General features: G+C 40.4%; 3 long non-coding RNA genes across 3 annotated transcripts; 1 reads left to right on the top strand and 2 right to left on the bottom strand.

Moving 5' to 3' along the window:
* The first annotated feature begins 1,418 nt into the window (after positions 1-1,418).
* LOC129868018 (uncharacterized) lies at positions 1,419-10,001 on the top strand. The gene is made up of 2 exons (XR_008761709.1): positions 1,419-1,798; positions 9,581-10,001. It is a non-coding gene; the product is annotated as an uncharacterized LOC129868018 (long non-coding RNA).
* LOC129868019 (uncharacterized) lies at positions 2,380-8,293 on the bottom strand. Its single transcript, XR_008761710.1, has 4 exons — positions 8,200-8,293; positions 7,730-7,860; positions 4,611-5,805; positions 2,380-4,415 (listed from the first exon to the last, which is right to left on the bottom strand). It is a non-coding gene; the product is annotated as an uncharacterized LOC129868019 (long non-coding RNA).
* Positions 10,002-10,342: 341 nt separating the features above from the next.
* LOC129868020 (uncharacterized) lies at positions 10,343-11,209 on the bottom strand. Its single transcript, XR_008761711.1, has 2 exons — positions 10,869-11,209; positions 10,343-10,648 (listed from the first exon to the last, which is right to left on the bottom strand). It is a non-coding gene; the product is annotated as an uncharacterized LOC129868020 (long non-coding RNA).
* Between the last annotated feature and the right edge of the window lie 2,919 nt (positions 11,210-14,128).

The following is a 14,128-nucleotide window of genomic DNA, read 5'->3' as shown; positions in this document are numbered from 1 at the left end:
CCTCAGGACTACCTGGCATGATGACTCCTTGCTGTCCCCAGTCCACCTGGCTGTGCTGCTGCTCCAGTTTCAACTGTTCTGCCTGCGGCTATGGAACCCTGACCTGTTCACCGGACGTGCTACCTGTCCCAGACCTGCTGTTTTCAACTCTCTAGAGACAGCAGGAGTGGTAGAGATACTCTTAATGATTGGCTATGGAAAGCCAACTGACATTTACTCCTGAGGTGCTGACTTGTTGCACCCTCGACAACTACTGTGATTATTATTATTTGACCATGCTGGTCATTTGTGAACATTTGAACATCTTGGCCATGTTCTGTTAAAATCTCCACCCGGCACAGCCAGAAGAGGACTGGCCACCCCTCATAGCCTGGTTCCTCTCTAGGTTTCTTCCTAGGTTTTGGCCTTTCTAGGGAGTTTTTCCTAGCCACCGTGCTTCTACACCTGCATTGCTTGCTGTTTGGGGTTTTAGGCTGGGTTTCTGTACAGCACTTTGAGATATCAGCTGATGTAAGAAGGGCTATAGAAATACATTTTATTTTTGATTTGAACTGCTCGGCCTCCGACCGCAAGGCACTACAGAGGGTAGTGCGAACGCCCCAGTACATCACTGCGGTCAAGCTTCCTGCCGTCCAGGACCTCTATATCAGGCGGTGTCAGATGAAGGCGCTGAAAATTGCCATACTCCTGCCACCCTGGTCATAGACTGTTCTCTCTACTACCGGATGGCAAGCGGTACCAGAGCGCCAAGTCTAAGTCCAAGAGGCTTCTAAACAGCTTCTACCCCCAAGCCATAAGACTCCTGAACACCTAATCAAATGACTACCCAGACTATTTGCATTGCCTGCCCCCCCCCCCCCCCCCCCCCCTTTGTACCGTGCTACTCTCTTATCATCTATGCATAGTCCCTTTAATAATTCTACCTACATGTACATATTACCTCAACTAACTGGTACCCCTGCACATTGACTCTGTACCGGTACCCCCCTGTATATAGTCTCGCTATTGTTATTTTACTGCTGCTCTTTAATTACTTGTTACTTTTATTTCTTATTCTTAGCCGTATTTTTTAAAAACTGCATTGTTGGTTAGGGGCTTGTAAGTAAGCATTTCACTGTAAGGTACCTGTTGTATTTGGCGCGTGTGACTAATAAAATTAGATTTGGACCATTTTCCCATCCTGCTAAGCATTCAAAATGTAATGAATACTTTTGGTGTCAGGGAAAATGTATGGAGTAAAAAGTACAATATTTTCTTGTAATGAAGTAAAAGTAATATAGATAGTAAAGTACAGATGCCCCAAAAAACTACTCAAGTAGTATTATTACTTCACTACTTTACACCACTGGTTAAATCGAGGACTCTCTTGAAAATTGAACTCAGGGGCCCTTTGCTAGCTAGGGTGTTAGGGTGTTGGTTTGAGCTAGTCCTAAACCACAGGGGTTTAGGTGCGATAAATAAAAAGCTAGAAAAACAAGGGCTAAGCGAAGAAGATCAACTGAAATGGCAGTTGTGGGTAACGCTGGAAACTGGACGCACCCAATCTATGATGTAGTAGATGAAGACACCCGAGGCTCTGCTCAGAAAGCAAAGAATCAACATAAAAATACAAAGAAAAAAAACCGGAGCCTCAGATCTGATATAAAGATTATCCGCTTGTGAAGAAGGCCTAAAGAAAATAATGGGCCAATCATATAGATTGGTTGCCATGACGAATTTGACGCTCTGCGACCAACCGCTGGAGACTTCCTTCAGCAAAGATGGCTGACAAAAATACTAGAACCGAAGCAAAGGTTAGGTAATTATAACGACATAACGAATCAATCAACAAATGCACAGTTGAGGGAATATGTTAGTTAATGTAGAGACAAACTATTATAAATATTTTTTGGTCATGAAGTCAATTTACGAAAATCGCTATTTAGCTAGCTAGCTAACTACCTAATATTAGCCACCTAGCTAGCTTTATGGGTGTTGTGACATGAAGATGAAATCGTAATTCGTGTTTAATGTTTTACGGACTCCTGAGAAAACCACCAAACAAGGCTGTCGTCTTGTGAAACAGTGGATGTAAAGATTCTAGCTAGCTAAAGCATTTACAGCCAATTGAATGTTCAATTTTGTAAGCTTGCCTTGCTGATATTTGCCATGAAATGCAGCTTAAGTAACGTAACGTTAGCAAGCTAACATTTTTTTTGCTTATTGTGAAGTGGAGGATAAAAATACATACCTGTATGCTTATGGATGTGTAGCTAGCTATGTAGCCGATCTGTGTATGGACCCGAAACATTTGGTATAAATATTAGTTATGAACCTCAGCTATCATAGCTGTTTGTATCCACTTCAAAACAGTCAAAGGGCATTAATGAAGCCTATGGATTGAGTATAATTTTACTTTATTGTGCCAAGGATGGAATATATATATATATATATATGTATATGTAGTTATTACCAAGCATGAGATCCTCACATTGTAGCCTGTACATTGAATATATTCACTGATCATGTGCTCTACCTTGGCAAATAAAGTTGCGGTTCAGGTATGAATGTCTGTGACATTCTTTTTCAGTCATATCCAATAACAAGAGTATCAAACTTGAATGATGCTGTGTCTGCATGTATGTATTACAATTATACACTTCAACAGTGTTTACCAATCCTGGTCCTGGGACATCTATGGTTACACATTGTAACTATGCAATGTGTATACTTTACAGTGAAATGTTTACTTACAAGCGATTAACCAACAGTGCAGTTCAAGAAGAGTTAAGAAAATATTTACCAAGTAGACAAAAATAATAAAAATGTATGATAAAAAGTAACAGTAAGAATAACTAGGCTATATACAGGGGGAACCGGTTCAAAGTCAGTGTGCTGGGGTACAGGTTAGTTGAGGTATTTTGTACATGTAGTGACAATGCATAGATAAAACAGCAGTGTACAAAAGGGGGGGGGGGGGGGGGGGGGAGGCGTGTAAATTGTCCGGTGGCGATTTTATTAATTGTTCAGCAGTCTTATGGTTTGGGGGTAGAAGCTGTTGAGGAGCCTTTTGGTCCTAGACTTGGCGCTCCGGTACCACGTGCTGTGCGGTAGCAGAGAAAACAGCCTATGACTTGGGTGACTGGAGTCTCTTACAATTTTATGGGCTTTCCTCTTACACCGCCTATTATATGGCGGGAAGCTTAGCCCCAGTGTTGTACTGGGCTGTTCTCACTACGCTCTGTAGCGCCTTACGGTCAGATGACGAGCAGTTGCCATACCAGGCGGTGATGCAACCGGTCAGGATGCTCTTGATGGTGCAGCTGTAGAACCTTTTGAGGATCTGGGGACAAATGCCAAATATTCTCAGTCTCCTGAGGGGGAAAAGGTTTTGTCGTGCCCTCTTCACGACTGTTTTGGTATGTTTGTGCCATGATTGGGGCAGCAGGTAGCATAGTGGTTAGAGAGTTGGACTAGTAACCGAAAGGTTGCAAGATCGAATCCCCGAGCTGACAATGTAAAAATCTGTTGTTCTGCCCTTGAACAAGGCAGTTAACCCACTGTTCTTAGGCTGTCATTGAAAATTAAGAATTTGTTCTTAACTGACTTTCCTAGTTAAATAAAGGTATAACATTTTTAAAGAGATAGTTTGTTGATGGGGACACCAAGGAACTTGAAACTCTCGACCCACTCCACTACAGCCCCTTTCGATGTTAATGGAGGCCTGTTCGGCATTTTCCTGTAGTCCACAATCATCTCCTTTGTCTTGCTCACATTGAGGGAGAGGTTGTTGTCCTGCACCACACTGCCAGGTCTCTGATTTCCCTATAGGCCGTAGACTAGAAACATGATTTAACTAGTTAAAGGCTGATTTGTATTTCATATATACAGAAATAGAATTTAAAAGAAAGTACACTACTTCCTATGCATTATGTAAATACTTGAAAAAAAATATTCTAATTAATCATCTGCACTGATCTGAGGGCACAGAATAGGTGTAGTTTTTCATCAAATTATTGACTATTTAAACCATTAGAGAATGTGAAACGCTTCGAAAGAAGTTCAAAGTGTTATAAATTCATAATACATGAATTATAAATATTATAATTGTAATATAAATAAAAGTTACATCTGTACTTCATTGGATGTCTGGTGTGCATTATATAAACAGGAAGAAAGAGGTGGGGAGAGAGGTGTGAGTGTAAAAGACAGGAAGTGGTAAGAACAGAGGAGCAGGGAAGACAGCATATGATTAATGAATTACAGTGCTACTTAACTTAATATTCTCTCAGTTCATCACAGTTACATAATATTGTCTCTAGTGGTGTCTCCTAACCAGCCTTGGGCTCCCAGTTGGTCCAAATGGTATCTTAAGAGCGGGTGATGTGGCGATGACGGGACTGGGGTTTGGCATCCTCTCTCACATCAAAACATAGCTGCAGATGAGACAGATGGAGAGAGAGAGCATGTTTAAGCCTTGTCTTGTTTTATTCTAACACTGTCAGTCATCATCAGGAGGTGAAATGCAAAAATGACCAAGGATCATTAACTCTGGGACTACTAGTTATCTGTATTTCAATGTAAAGCATCTCTTTAATACTTCCTATTGACCTGACCATGTGACCTCTCACCTCTGATCATGCTGTGCCCTCTATGGAGCCAGTTCAGATGCAGGAGGGGTTCACCGACACAGCTGATAACCAACAAGATTTAGGGAGAAGGGGAGAGAAGGATGAAGTGAAGGAGAGACCGTTATTGAGAAAATAAGGTAGTTGAAGAGACACTGTTCAACAGGAATCTGTGTGTGGCCTCACCTGGTGTCTACACTAAGTGGCTACAGAGTACTTTATGCTGAAAAACCTGCACAGACACACGAGGACAAACAATATAGCGTAGTTATAGAAATAAAGAAGTTTCATCTTGCCTATTCTTTTGAAGGTCAAAGGAGCCACAGTTATACATCTGAGCTTGCTTTTACTGCACAACACAATCCATCAAACATATTGATAAATGAATGTGTGGGTTATAAGGTGTCTAATTGTTTTAAATATGGGTGACTTAAAATAGCCTGTTTTGTTTTTGTACAGACATCACACCCTTAAACAGCACCCTCACCTGAGAAGTAGTAATCAAAGGGAGAGAAACTGGGAATTGAATAACTGCAGTTGACATTAGCTAAGTAAATGGAAGAATACTCTTAGAAAGAGGAGGAAGGAAAGCGCTACTAAGGTACACAATAGTACATTTAGGTAGACAGAAGGGGCTCTTTGGTAAAAGAGGTAAATTGGTCATCAAAAAGAAGGACCAAGGCACTCTTCATATAATGAATTAAAATTCCTTTATTTGTATGGCATGTTCAATAGAAACAAAGTTTTTTTTTTTTTTTTTTTTTAATGCGAAGCGTTTTGGCTGCTGCCATTTTTCTATTGAACATGCCATACAAATAAAGGCATTTTAATTCATTATATGAAGAGTACATGGGAAGAATACTCTTAGTGCAGTGTGGATGGCTCTTAAAAGAGCCTTTGGTTGTGCATAGTGTAGTCTATGGTGTTTGCACCCTTGGAACAGCACCCTCTTCGAAGAAGTATGAGGTGAAGATCTCCCACACATGGATTGCCTCTCTTGCTGCGTTGTTGGACCCCCATCCTTGAAACATCTTGACACCGTATTGACGCAATAGTAGCCTTGGTGTGCAGGCCTTCAATGGTGGCAGGGTGGGCACATCCATTGTAAGGCAGGATTATCTCTGTGTTGATGGTAGATGGTGATGATACACCCGGCACAGGTGGTGTGGTATCAACTGGAGCATGTGGAGCACTCCCTCTGTGAAAGTACATGTCAATTAGGCCATTGATTCCATGATATGTCACATTTTAAAGGATAGCTCAGCAATCCACGATTTTGGGTGTTGTTTAACTAACCACTGCCATTCAATTCTAGGTGAAATCATTGACCGACAAATCCATGCAAGAGATGATTTGGCCATAAATGTGGCAAAGAGGGGAGATTGACAGTTTGGTGACAAAATGGCAATTAGCATTTGTTTGGCAGTGGCTAGTTAAACCTGAATATTAATCACTACCTGTTATAAATGTAAAGAAACAGATTAAACAAATTAAATTACTAATCCACCCTTTAAAGGTTATAGACATAGAATTACTTCAAAAGTCAACAGCTCTCAGACCACAGCAAATGGCCTAGACTCCGACCATTGTTCATAGAGCAACGGACATGTTTGGGCCCCGTTCAAACATCGAAAGATTAAAGTTCTTATAGAATTGTCACGTCAACTGTGTGACATGGAGTTGGCATGCAAACTGACAGGCACTCGGGTTTGCTTTTGTCTGTGTGAAATAATTATCACCCAGCCCCCCTCCCCTCATCTGTTGCATAGAAACGGCAATAGAGTTTCCTGTCAAGTTCTGAAAGAAGAAAATAAGCATGTCACCTATATCACATAATGCCTTAAGATGATATACTATATACAGTTCTTGCCAAATATATGGTCACCCTTACAATATTCTTGAATAATTCCCCCCAAAATGTTTTAGGTGTGTTTTGAGAAGTTCTGTCGGTCTTTGTGTCTCTTTCAGCAGTGGGGTCTTTCTATATTTACCAACAACCAAATGAATCATTCAAAGAAAATTACAACTTCCCTACAATCAAACATGGGGGAGGTTATGTTAGGTTATAAGGCTACTTAGGATTTCTAATGTAGTCGGTCAGCTACTTTGACCTCCATGTAGGCTGAAACTACAGCAAAACGTTGCCAACCTCAAACGTGGCAAGTTAAACAATAGTGCCATCAAAACACTTATCAATAGTCTATATAAAAGTAGGGGCCCGATGTAGCAACACTAAATGAGATACACCAAGATGACTTGGGCTGCGGCACCTTATATTCCATCACACGGTAATGACACACGCTACAGTGTATGATGTAGACTAGGCTACAATCCTTCAGCTTTACATTGTCTATCACCTTTCTTTGTCAGATTTTTTTTTTTTTTTTTTTTTTAAATCTGACAATCTCACCTTTGTCAAGGATCTCTTTCGCCACCTCCATTCTGGCCCCACTGATGTTAACATGCATTGGGACAGTTGGGTCACTTAGTGCCTTCTCCCTCTGCATTAACTCTCTGGCCATCTAGGTAGTATATAAACAACAGACGATGGGACAAATCATGTCTACCATCTATAGAGCCATTGGGGGAAATGTGAAAAGCAGGGCCTCCAACTGCCTTTGCATCTTAGCAATAATGATCATCTGATTCATTGTGATAGTCTTAGACTTTAGAAAACCTTTGTTGCTTGACTGTAATCATGAGAACAAGCCAGAACATTGGTGATGTTGAAGCGCCACTGATTTGATGATAGTACACCAACATTTCATATAGAGTTTGTCACATAGCAACCAGGTTCTCCATTGACCTGGGTCATAGCAACCAGGTTTTCCATTGACCTGGGTCATATTCATTAGTGGACAACATAGCACATCGGTTAGCAACAGGGGGAAAAATGGTTTCTCCTTGAACACATGCACATGGGGTCCCTTCCTGTTTCAGACCATTTTCTTAGGTGTGAACATGACCAGTGTGAAACACATATACTAACTTGTTATGCTAATCTAATCCTTTCAATGGAATGACTTTGGCTAAACCCTCAAAGAGGGTTACGCACAGATTTCTAACATACCATAGATTTGCCTACTGAATTATCCTGGGAACTAATTAGCATATGAACTCACCAGAAGCACATAAACAACACAATTGTAGCCGTCTCTTTGCTTGGTGTGAGGTATTGTTGTCGCCTGGCAGGGAACATTGCTGAACACAGATTCTGTGCCGGTTCTGTGGGTTTCGTTGCTCAAACCAGTATCTGGTTGGGGAGGAAAACATGACTTGTTTATACATATACCATGACATTCTCTCCTCACTAGTAACAACAATATTCATACACCTGCATTGCATAACACATGAACAATGGCTGCTCATGATTGAGATGGCATGCTTGAACGGAGATCAATAATTCTTCATAATGATCTCTTCATAGCATGAATACAACTAATTGAGTATTCAATATGCAACTGCACTATAAATGTAACAATAGGCTCAACATCATTGACAGGTCAACTTAATGAATTATGAATACTATGCCGGACATTGGAGATATAGCTGAACAATCATTTTGCCAGACCATAGAATAGATTTACCATACCTGATGTGCTTGACCAGGTTTTCACTCATATGGCGCGCCGCATTAGGGGAACCAGTAGGATCCAGGACAAATGGCAGAGTGGGTCCTGCGATTGACATACTAAACGCAAGCAGTAATACCAAGTCAGTGTATCAAATGGCCTCAAACATATTCAAGTTTTTTTTAAATATTTTTAAAAAATACCATTATTTAACTAGGCAAGTCAGTTAAGAACAAATTCTTATTTAAAATGACAGCCTAGGAACAGTGGGTTAACTGCCTTGTTCAGGGGCAGAATGACAGATTTTTTACCCTGTCAGCTCGGGGAGAACAAACAGTTCTATTTTTGTTTCATCAGACCAGAGGACATTTCTCTAAAAAGTATGATCTTTGTCCCCATGTGCAGTTGCAAACCGTAGTCTGGCTTTTTTATGGCAGTTTTGGAGCAGTGGCTTCTTCCTTGTTGAGGGGCATTTCAGGTTATGTCGATATAGGACTCGTTTTACTGTGGATATAGTCAACTTATTGTATGTAAACTTCTGACCAACTGAAATTGTGATACAGTGAAGTAATGTATGTAAACAATTGTTGGGTAAATTAATTGTGTCATGCACAAAGTAGATGTCCCAACCGACTTGCCAAAACTATAGTTTCAAAAACAAGGACTAACTTGTTTTTCAACCACTCCACAAATTTCTTGTTAACAAAGAAAAGCAAATTATTTTTGTCCATTAAAATAACATCAAATTGATCAGAAGTACGGTGTAGACATTGTTAATGTTGTAAATTACTATTGTACCTAGAAACGGCAGATTTTTAATGGAATATCTACATAGGCTTACAGAGGCCCATTATCAGCAACCATCACTCCAGTGTTCCAATGGCACGTTGTATTAGGTAATCCAAGTTTATCATTTTAAAAGGCTAATTGATCATTAGAAAACCCTTTTGCAATTATGTTAGCAAAGCTGAAAACTGTTGTTCTGATTTAAAGAAGCAATAAAACTGGCCTTCTTTAGACTAGTTGAGTATCTGGAGCATCAGCATTTGTGGGTTTGATTACAGGCTCAAAATGGCCAGAAACAAAGAACTTTCTTCTGAAACTCGTCAGTCTATTTTTGTTCTGAGAAATGAAGGCTATTCCATGTGAGAAATTGCCAAGAAACGGAAGACCTCGTACAACACTGTGTACTACTCCCTTCACAGAACAGCGCAAACTGGTTCTAACCAGAATAGAAAGAGTGGGAGGCCCCGGTGCACAGCTGACCAAGAGGACAAGTACATTAGTGTCTAGTTTGAGAAACAGAGGCCTCACAAGTCCTCAACTGACAGCTTCAGTTAGCATGACTAGTCCTTGTATTTTTTAAATTATGTCTCTCTTCTCCATCTGTCTCATCTGCAGCTTTGTTTTGACGTGAGAGAGGATGCCAACCCCCAGTCCCGTCATCGCCACATCACCCGCTCTTAAGATAACCTTCAGGTCAACTGGGAGCCCAAGGCTGGTTAGGAGACACCACTAGAGACACTATTATGTAATTGTGATGAACTGAGAGAATATTAATTTTAGTAGCATTGTAATTCATTAATCATATGCTGTCTTCCCTGCTCCTCTGTTATTACCTCTTTCCCTTTCACACCTCTCTCCCCACCTCTTTCTTCCTGTTTTTATAATGCACACCAGATGTGCAATGAAGTACAGAACTTTTATTCATAATACATTTATTATAATTGTAATATTATGTATTTATAACACTTGAACTTTTTTCAAAGCATTTCACATTCTCTACTGGTTGAAATAAAGTCTCTCATTTGATGAAATACTACACCTATCCTGTGTCCTCAGATCAGTGCAGATGAAGGAAATTAGATATTGAGATGAACTGTTTATTCAAGTATGTACATGATGCATAGAAAGTATAGGGTACCTTTCTTTTAAAATTCTGTTTCTATATATATGTGAATTACAAATCAGTCTTTAACTAGTTAAATCATGTTTATAGTCTATTGCATAGTTACAATGTGTAATCATAGATGGACCAGGATTGGTAAACATGGTTGAAGTGTATAATTGTAATACATACATGGAGACAAAGCATCATTCAAAGACTGGAGTTTGATACTCTTGTTATTGGATATGACTGAAAAATAATGTCACAGACATTCATACCTGAACCACACCTTTATTTGCCAAGGTAGAGCACATGATCAGTGAATATATTCTTAGCTATATTTTTTATAGCTAGCTACACATCCATAGGCATACAGGTATTTTTATCCTCCACTACACAATAAGCAAGACAATGGTTAGCTAGCTACATTACTTCAGCTGCATTTCATGGCAAATACCAGCAAGGCAAGCATACAAAATGTACATTACATTTTCAGTAAAACTTTAGCTAGCTAAGTTATATTCCTTACATCCACTGTTTCACAAGACGACAGCCTGGTTTAGTTGTTTTCTCGGGAGTCACTGAAACATTAAACACGAATTACAATGTCATACTCATGTCACAACACCCATAAAACTAGCTAGCGGGCTAATGTTAGGTAGTTAGCTAGCTAGGTAAATAGCGATTTTTGTCAATTGACTATATGACCAAAAAAATGTTATAATCGTTTGTCTCTACATTAACTAACATATTCCCTCAACTGTGCATTTGTTGATTGATTCGTTATGGCGTTATAATTACATAACATTTGCTTCGGTCCTAGTATTTTTGTCAGACATCTTTGCTGAAGGAAGTCTCCAGCAGTTGGTCGCATAGCGTCAAATTTGTCATGGCAACCAATCTATATGATTGGCCCATTATTTTCTTTAGGCCTTCTTCACAAGCGGATAATCTTTATATCAGATCTGAGGCTCCGTTTTTTTGGCTTATTTTTATGTTGATTCTTTGCTTTCTGAGCAGAGCCTCGGGTGTCTTCATCTACTACATCATAGATTGGGTGCGCCCAGCTTCCAGCGTTAACCACAACTGCTATTTCAGTTTATCTTCTTCGCTTAGCCCTTGTTTTTCTAGCTTTTTGTTTATCGCACCTAAACCCCCGTGGTTTAGGACTAGCTCAAACCAGCTTCTACACCCTAGGTAACATAAAGTGCTCTTTAGTTAAATTTTCAGGGGAGTTCTCAATTAACCAGTGCTGTAAAGTATTAACTCAACCCTGCCTGTCCGGTTATTTTTTGTCCCTAATACCTACTGGTCTGATAGATGCTGCTCTGCTTTGCCACTGAGCTAGTCTACAGCTAGGGACTGTTCCTCAAGCTCAACAGTAAGGGCCTTACAGTAAAGTAGGCTATCCCCGAAGTCGAGTGCCTACGCTCTCTCACCCTAATCCTATAAACCCAGCACCTTCTCAGGATTGTCCGGGCCAGAGTTTCAACCTCAACACACTATGAGCGGGTCGCCCTCCTCTGGGTTGGCTTTAGCCCAGAGACACCCCTTCCTACGACTCCTACCAATACACTTAGGAACTTTAGTTGGGTCTCAAGTTAGGGTCCTTTATACCATCCACTCGGGTACCCGATAGACTAACTAACCAAATGCAAAAAATCCTCAATTAATCAAGTCTATTTCATAAACCAGGAGTACAACGACATGCACTTGTATGACTCTGATGACACGTTGTTTCAGAACAACAAAGCAAGTTCATTAAAAATTCTAGAAACGAGCGTAAAAATCCCAGATCAATCAATCACAAATCAATACCACCAATCCATGATAAGCGAACATCACCAGTCAATTAAATTGATCGACCCCTTCAGCGCCCTTATCTAAACCCTTATTGTGATGCCAATAGAATATTTATTGTCTATTACAATTTAATGAGAAGCACAGTATTTAATTAGCAAGAAAAACGGTTTTCTTACCTTCTACAACTCTGTAAACAGTTTTTTGTCTCCCCCTCGGGATGACCAGTCACTCAGACGGCGTCTAAAAACTCTTAACTACTTTAACACACTTCTATCAATGAGGTAACCATAAGGCAATCCTCCTAGAATTGTACTTTTTATTATACTTAAAAACAAGTATAATAAAAAGCTAAATGCATTTTATGCTAAAAAACTACCCAGTAACCCCCGCCTTTCCTCGCCTAGGCAGACCGCTTGCTTTCACAGAATGTCTCCTCCTGGCCGCTATGACCAGGGATTTTCCAACGCAAGCTAGCACCCTTAGTACACTCCATTATCATTCACTTTTAAAACATACATTTTTAATCGTGAATTTCTAATCATTTAACATTCCCTACTCCACTCAGTTATAGTCCCACTCTAACCTAATTTATCACTCTCATTACATCTTAAACATCCACCAACTTAAACATTTCATTATCAACCTCCTAACCTCCAACCAACCTCCTCCTAAGGCCTTGTTCCTCTAAGCTTAACAAACCGTCTATATGCATCATACCTTAAAGCAAACAACATTAGAGCATTGTTAACCATTTTACTGCATTACCTCATCACCCTTTAATATACGTATGTATGTATGTTTCACCATGCATTCAACATATGTAACCTTTTGATTATCTTAAAAAATAAATGTCTTATTTTTCTTATTTTCTTTCAATGTCAGTTCTCTCTCAATGTTCTGTGTGAAAGTGAAACTTCTTCATGAGTGCATGTATGGCAAGTGTATCTCTAAAATGTCACAGACAACTGGCCTTTAGCTCACTACTCTTGTCACTTATATTCTTTTACAAACATGTCGGATGGACCTCTCTGTCTGTAACAAGAGAGCTGCAGTCTCTTTTATTTATTTATTTACAAAGGAGTCTTGCAGAAACTTCCTCTGTACATGTCACGTCCACTCCCGCTCCGGCGCTTGACGTCACCAGTCTATTAACCACCGGTCCTGGCAACCCATCTTTACACACACCTGCGTCTCATCATCAGTCACACCCGGACTTCATTACTCCCGGATTACTTAACCTTTATTTAGCACCTTTTTGTTATCAGTCATCAGTTAGTATTGTTTGTGTTTCCATGTCAAACGTGGCTCTTGTTTTTGAGCATTTCATTGAAGTCGTCAGCGGTGATGACCTAAGCTAGCAGAAGAAGTCTGTGCCTCACGGTTGGTTGCTGCTGCTGACCAAACTTGTTTGCCAAGATCGGATGCATCAGGATGTTTTCCAACCTCACTGAGACAATGCCTGCGGTCACCAGGGGGCTGGTTGGGGTGACCTGCTTGCAGGTGGGACAGCACACAGGGGATGGGGTTGCTGCTGCTGGAATTGCGGTGGTCTATGCTATGGGGGCAGTGGTGGTGTTCACTGCGCAGGGGGCTGCTGTAGGAGTTGCCGGGGTCGCTGCTATGGGGCTGGGGTGGTTGCTGCTGTGGGGGCAGCGATGGGGGCTGCTGCTGTGATCCTCGCCACCTGGTCAAAGACCGTCCGGTTCAAGGGGAAAATCCTAGCCTTCCTGAACCCACCCTTGATGCTCACCACCCTGGGGTAGGGCTGGTGCAGCATGGCAGAGAAGTGTTTCATGCCTATGACAACATCCCCCAGCACCAAGCCCAGGGGTGACGCGTTGGTAGTGAAGACTGACTTCAGAGGGCTGGAGACACAGACATTTCCTCTCAAAATCAAATGAATTTCATTATTTTCTTTCGTGTTCATGCAACCTCATCTTTAAAGATAGTTCCAAGGAAATGGACATCATTTATGTGTAATCCATCATAACGTTATTGCGTATGTCATGGAAAGAACAGGGGTTCATAAGTGTTAGTACTCAGTGTATATGATGGAGTCAGAGGTCAGAGGTCAGTTGGTGTTGCAATTGTTGTTATATTTATATGTTAATATTGTTGTTTTATACATTCATCTATTAATGTTACGTAGTTTATCTCATGCTATTGGAATTTATATTAACCCTAATCATTCTCATGCTTTGTCCATTAACATTATATAAAGAAACATTATGTTCCTTCATCTCTCATTGAACAGAATC

This window comes from Salvelinus fontinalis, chromosome 13 (genome assembly GCF_029448725.1).
Source record: "Salvelinus fontinalis isolate EN_2023a chromosome 13, ASM2944872v1, whole genome shotgun sequence".
NCBI classification, from domain to species: Eukaryota; Metazoa; Chordata; class Actinopteri; order Salmoniformes; family Salmonidae; genus Salvelinus; species Salvelinus fontinalis.
The sequence above is the reverse complement of the archived record's forward strand: the minus strand, read 5'-3'. Positions and strand labels throughout refer to the sequence as shown.